At 36.0% G+C, this 6,191-nt stretch overlaps 1 long non-coding RNA gene across 1 annotated transcript; it reads left to right on the top strand.

The window, feature by feature from the left end:
- Positions 1-36: 36 nt before the first annotated feature.
- Positions 37-5,770, top strand: LOC147756069 (uncharacterized). The gene is made up of 3 exons (XR_015326806.1): positions 37-743; positions 1,496-1,673; positions 3,595-5,770. It is a non-coding gene; the product is annotated as an uncharacterized LOC147756069 (long non-coding RNA).
- Positions 5,771-6,191: the final 421 nt, after the last annotated feature.

The following is a 6,191-nucleotide window of genomic DNA, read 5'->3' on the forward strand; positions in this document are numbered from 1 at the left end:
TATATATATAATTTGTGTTCTATAATAATAGAATGCGATAGCTCGAAAACGTAATTACCAACCACTATAAGTAACTTCGGTGTTGACACAAAGCAGTAGATAAATAAACAGCAGAGTTACAAGAATTATTTCAATTTGATCAGTAGTTTGATGCTCCTTTCCCTCTTCCTCGACACTTGCGGGATGCACACGGTACATAGCCAACATCGAAATCGAGATTAGACCGAAAATGCCACTAAAAATTGCATACGGAATCCAAAGGCTGCTCTCCTATTGATAATACAATGAAAGAATTTAATGTAATCATCTCCAACCAGCTATAATCTTTCTCTTAGGTTGCGCGATTAAACAATACATGAAGTAGGCTATGGGTAAGTAGGTGCTGTAAACACTGCTTTCCCGTGACCATTTGACCTTGTGTAAGGAGAAAAACGAGCATTCCATACTTCTTGAATCTCTAGAATCTCCCAATAATCGCTCTAAGCAGAATGAATTCCAAAAATAGCAGTGCATATTTCTAAGAAACATCAAACTAAACTGCGGTTTTCATCTCAATGACGGAGTCATCCTGCAATTATCTGACCCCAACGAATGGTGCTACTGCAAAGGGGGCTACCATTGTCCCAACGCCAAATGCCGTGTGGAATGTCTGAAGGGCGCAAGCACTCTGATTTCGCTATATTCTGATTAATCTCACTTGCGAACCTGAAGAAGGAAATAATGGAATGGGATGGTTATTTTAGGTGGGTTATGCATGAATTTTCACGTTTTTTTTCGTCGTATTTCTAATTCGTTTTCTTATTAAAAAGTTTACAGTTTAGAACTTTCTTTAGCCTTTCAGAATCTTAGAATCTTTGTTTCAGTCTTTGCTACTTCGTAGCCGGCAGATAGTGTAATAAAGTGAAACAATCTGGCAGTATGATATAGTTATAAAAAATATGATCTCCTACACACCGATTTCGAAAATACCAGTTGAACCGCTAGCCACGAGGCCTACAACATGAAAAGAGTATATTCCAGTAAAAATCAGGTAACAGAGGAATAAGCACTGTTGTAACTCCGGTAAGAGTTAACATGATTATTAACATAATTTGATCATTTATTACGGTGAAAAAATAACCACCTAAGGAAGAGCAGGAGGAAACCAGTTAGTTTAGGCTTATCGTTGTTTATAGCTGGTAATAATTGGTTAATTTATAGCAACATGATGCAACAATAGTTATCCAATTGAGCAAGCAAATTCGCCTTGAAAATAGAGATATAGATGTCCTGAAACGTACCAGCTGGTGTATAATTTTTTGATTGATGACGATTTGAAATATCGATCAAAATTAGTGAGCGTTACCGAACGTTCCGAGAGCTCTGATCGAATTAACCGCAATTAAGGCGAGATCGAGTAGTGCTCGTATATACCAAAGGAAGACCCTAAAACATAGTGTTCTACTATAGCTGTTAATCGCGTATACCTTCTTTGTTTCTTGTTACGCATCAATAGCTTCTCCGTATGGACGAAATGTTCACGACGAAGTGTTCCAAGTCTATTATAGAGACATTAAACTGCAAGTCAACAACGGACGGTGCCTTCGCTCCAGTGCATTCTATATGGCGTCAATTCCTACATGATAAGAGTAGGAAAAGTTTGTGTTATTCATCTTAAGCGCTTGTCAACAAATGTAAGTTTTCGAAATCATCAAGTGGTTGAATTAACAACACTGCATAAGGCTTAGTTTTTTTACTTAACCAACAAAGCACCCTATTGTGACCTGCTTTTCTGTCACACTTGGGTTTAATAGCATTCGTTATTATAAAGCTATCTGGCCTCTATTACCCTAACCCTGCAACCGCGCTAATACGCGCTTTAACTTACTGTGTATATCAGTCATCCGTACAACAATTTATAGATACCGGTACATCAACGGCTAATACTGAAGTTTTACAATATACTGATAATAAACTACAGCTTTCTTTTAGCCTACTTATGCAAACGAATTCTTGACCTGAAAGATGCAATAAAAAATGCTTTGCGTTAAGAAATCCTCCCTAGCATTGTCTTAACGTTGTCTATTGCCACTTTAATCAAGACAGAAATGAGCCTTGTTATAATAGTTTATTACGCTGTAAAACATGTGCTAACTTACGACGGCAAAAATTGATAGAATTTGATTGGCACTATGCCAATAGTCGACAGGCGTCCGCTGAAGTCATCGCTGCCTGGGTGAATCCTATCAAACTATTAACTTACTTATGAGCAATTGCATAGAAGCCAAAGACAAGCCTTGGAACAACACAGAGCTATTAGGTATCCAGAGTGCACTCCGCAATCTCAGCACATCAAATCCTGCAATTTGCAAAAGTCAGACGCCTGAGCCAAGACTGTACTAGAATCACGCACGTTTTCCCTACCTCTCCTTAAATGTTTCAAATCTATGCTTTATGTAAATTCGCAATATGTACAACAGCATGCTATATGCTAATTTGTTTGCTCTAAAAGGATATCTCTGAGAAGCGACACGCTTCTTACTGGATTTATATTTTATCCTTATTTATTTTATCCTTAGCACTGCCATAGCACGTTGCTGGGTTTTCACCCTCTGCCAATTCAGCATATGAAAGACCAGACTAGGTCACTTGGCAAACAACAGCCAGCTGTAAAAAAGACATACGTGTTTTAAAATTAGATCATAACAAGATATTTAGAAGAAAAGATAAAAAGATTTTGAAAAGATAAATGTACAGTTATTTACGACGAGCGCACATGTTACATTAGTTACTAAGTTACATTAGTTGTCTCTACAACGATTAGGCCGGCGTGACGGCATAAACTCTTTTCAGTGCATGGTATTGTAGCTTGACCGTCCGAATCAATATTTTCTATATATATATATATATATAAGCACAACTTTAATTTACACCATGGAAGATGTCTTCTAGTAATAGTAATAACTTTCCTGATTTACGTTGAGGGCCTTTTTCCTTAGTAGGAAAGCAATTTCTAATGATTGACCCTTCATTTTTGTTAGCCTGTTCTATATAACGTATAACAGCGTCTTTTCTGAATACCGAATTATAACTAAATTGTAACACTTGACAAAAATTTGTTTTTTCACTTTTAATGTAATCTCGTTTCACACAATAAACTAGCCCGCCTAAACAGCTTTCGAAATTATTCCTAAATTGTGTTCGTATGCTCGGACATAGCTTACCCACTTTTCTGTGCTTGTTTATCATCTTCATGCTATGTTTTGAAGTTGCTTAGTCTGATACGTTATCCCGCATGATTTAAAAATTGTTTGAGTGATACAAATCAGACTCTCCCGGAGTACCCTTCGATTCTTTATTTTCCACAGATCGGCTTCAGCGTCAGTAAACAGGCAAATAAGAGATATGATCCGTAACCGTGCTGCTTTCGCGAGAAAATTTTCGCGGCATGGTCGGTTCGAATCGCAATGAAAAAATAGTGTGATAATATGACCTTTAGCATTTTCTACTTTAAATTCATGTATTCATTTTTGGATATGGTTTTCATTGAGGGGTTGGGGCATCAATGAAATGAACAATATTTGCATTTGTAAAAAAATTCAAAGACAAATGCAGTTTCAGGCACCGCCTAAAGACCTGCTAGAAAAAGCGAAATTTTCCGGTCGATCCGACGAAGGATTGAATTCACTAGCCGCTAAGTGGGCGTAAGACAATAACAACAGCCGCGACCATGACAACGGTGACAGTAACAGCAACACGAGTACTGCCAGTCGCTAAATGAATATCTGTAGTAATATGTTTATTCAGGGCGAAGCTAATTAAAACTAGGAAGTATAGAAGTGTCAAGAAGCGTAATTACATTTTAACGTGGGTTTTTAGTCACACAGAATATGCAATATTTTCGATTGTATTTAAATTAAACAAGGCAAATGTTTCGAATAAATTATGTTGTCCTAAGGATGCAAAGTGATCGCGATTCTCGCTGGTATAAAGACTGCCTTTAAGTCTTGCAATCTAGTGCGCTTTTTTTGGTAGCAGGAAAAAGCATATATTTTGTATAGATTTCTCTACTACTTAATTATATGTGAATAAAAAATAAAGTTATCTTGTATATTTTGGGCTTACTTACCTGCCAAACTACGTGACTTTAAACCGAACGGATGCATAGCTTTCTTTATTTATTTATTTAGCATTTCATAGCCCACAGATCATTAGAGATACATATCAATGACATGATAATAGTAGTAATAATGCTAACAATAATAGAAATAATATAACCTTTGCAGATTATATTGTTGTATTTTGATAGTAAATATAATCTATTAAATATCGACTTACAGTATGCTAATTTCCACGAACCTAGCATCACGAAGAGAATATATTCGACCGAGATCAAAGAGTAAAGAAAGATCACAGTGACAGTTCAGAAAAGAGCCAAGATTATCACTGGCATGACTTTATCACTGATTAAAAAGAATAAAGATTTATCTGTGTGTGAAATAGTTGAGCTCAGTTTATATCTCACAGTTATTTTATATTGCATCGAATTCTGAAACCCTTCTAATGCTAGTTCAAGCGCTACATATTGATTAAGCTTGATGATCGCCAAGCCAAAATATTCGTATTTGAAAGGATAATCCTGAAGATCCTTAAGAGCAACGTAATTAAGTTATATCGAAATAAGTTTCCGCCGAGCTGACCATAACAACTACATTCGTTTCCTCTGCGTCGAGTAACGAGGGGCGATATCTATGCCACAGTTAAGACCCTAAGAAGCAGTATTTTGATAGAGCAGAACTTAAATTGGCTGTTCAATAGAGTGACGAAATGGGTCAGTGCTGTCTCTGTACGGACAAATCGCTGATGCACTGAAAGAGATGGAACTAGAGACGACGATTTGAAAATACGTGCGAAACACTGTTGCGTTCAAATCTGGTTATTATTCACTATCCTCTAACCAAGTTGTATTCTACAATAAAAATCAAGCCAATTAAAAAAATAATGGCTTCAGCTATTTTGATTTCGAGCATAAAACGTGTATAATGCCGTGCTTGACGATAACCAGTCGAACATAAAGAGATATACGAGAGTGGGCTTACAGACATTACCCTATCACCCTTTAAATAAATTAAAGTCTATTTAAGCGTCAAACTGGAAAATGGTCTATCATCTACAATCCGTTAGATACAACTGTAATGTTTACACAGACTGTAGGAACTTCTATCATTAGTCCTAAACGATCGCTCACAGGCGTCCCTGTGTGGTCCATAAAACTTCGAGTCGTAAACTTAGCGTGAAACATGGGCATCTATTGAATACAAACTAATAACTATATGACAGCTACATTATATTTGTCATTATTATCATAATATGCAATTATCTAAAAGTTATTATTTTATTTCTATTTATATTTAACCATAGTCTGGCATCGCCGCAACTTGAAATTACTCATTATCTGATGCTAGCCAACATGTACTTATTCCTTTAAAGGGATCACGAACATCAATCATTTCTATAGCGTGAATTAGCCATAACCTTTTACATTTATAATAAATCCTTTCTGAACGTTATAAATGTTCTAAACATTGGCAGTAAGATAGAAGAGACCTAAAGCAATGTAAATATTACCGATCGATATTTTACCTACACATAGGTAACTTATATAAAACAAAAAACGTTTTGTGTAATACTTAAAGTTTTAATAATAATAAAGTTTCTCAAAACAAACTTGTTGCGAGCCTACTACTACTGCGAGTATTATAAAAACTTCCCACTTTGCCAGTAGTCCACAGATTTTCATTGAAGTATCGTCGTTTCGTAGCGCTATCAATTAAACCATGAATAATAAAACAAATAACAGTCAGATTTAGTAGCTAAGACTGTACCGACTGGAGTTATATATTAGGTATTTCTTACGTGTCCTTCCATATCATAATGATACATGAGGATGGTATAAAGTAATTCATGAATTGCTCGGAAATTATCTCCTCTATAGGTAAACGATGGATTGAGCCTGTGGATTGATTTTTTGTTCTTTGTTTTGCAGTTGCACCTCCTTAAATATTTCACGTTGTCTAAAAATAACGCAGAAAAAGCCTCATGAATGTAAAGATATGTTGAAAGGTTGTGACCAACTGGGTGATTGGTGTGGTTTTACCCAATCGCGGTTGTACATATGTTCTAATAAAAAAAAACAAGACCGGAACGAAATA

The sequence above is a fragment of the Varroa destructor genome, unplaced genomic scaffold, assembly GCF_002443255.2.
Source record: "Varroa destructor unplaced genomic scaffold, Vdes_3.0 BEIS01000004.1, whole genome shotgun sequence".
NCBI classification, from domain to species: domain Eukaryota; kingdom Metazoa; phylum Arthropoda; class Arachnida; order Mesostigmata; family Varroidae; genus Varroa; species Varroa destructor.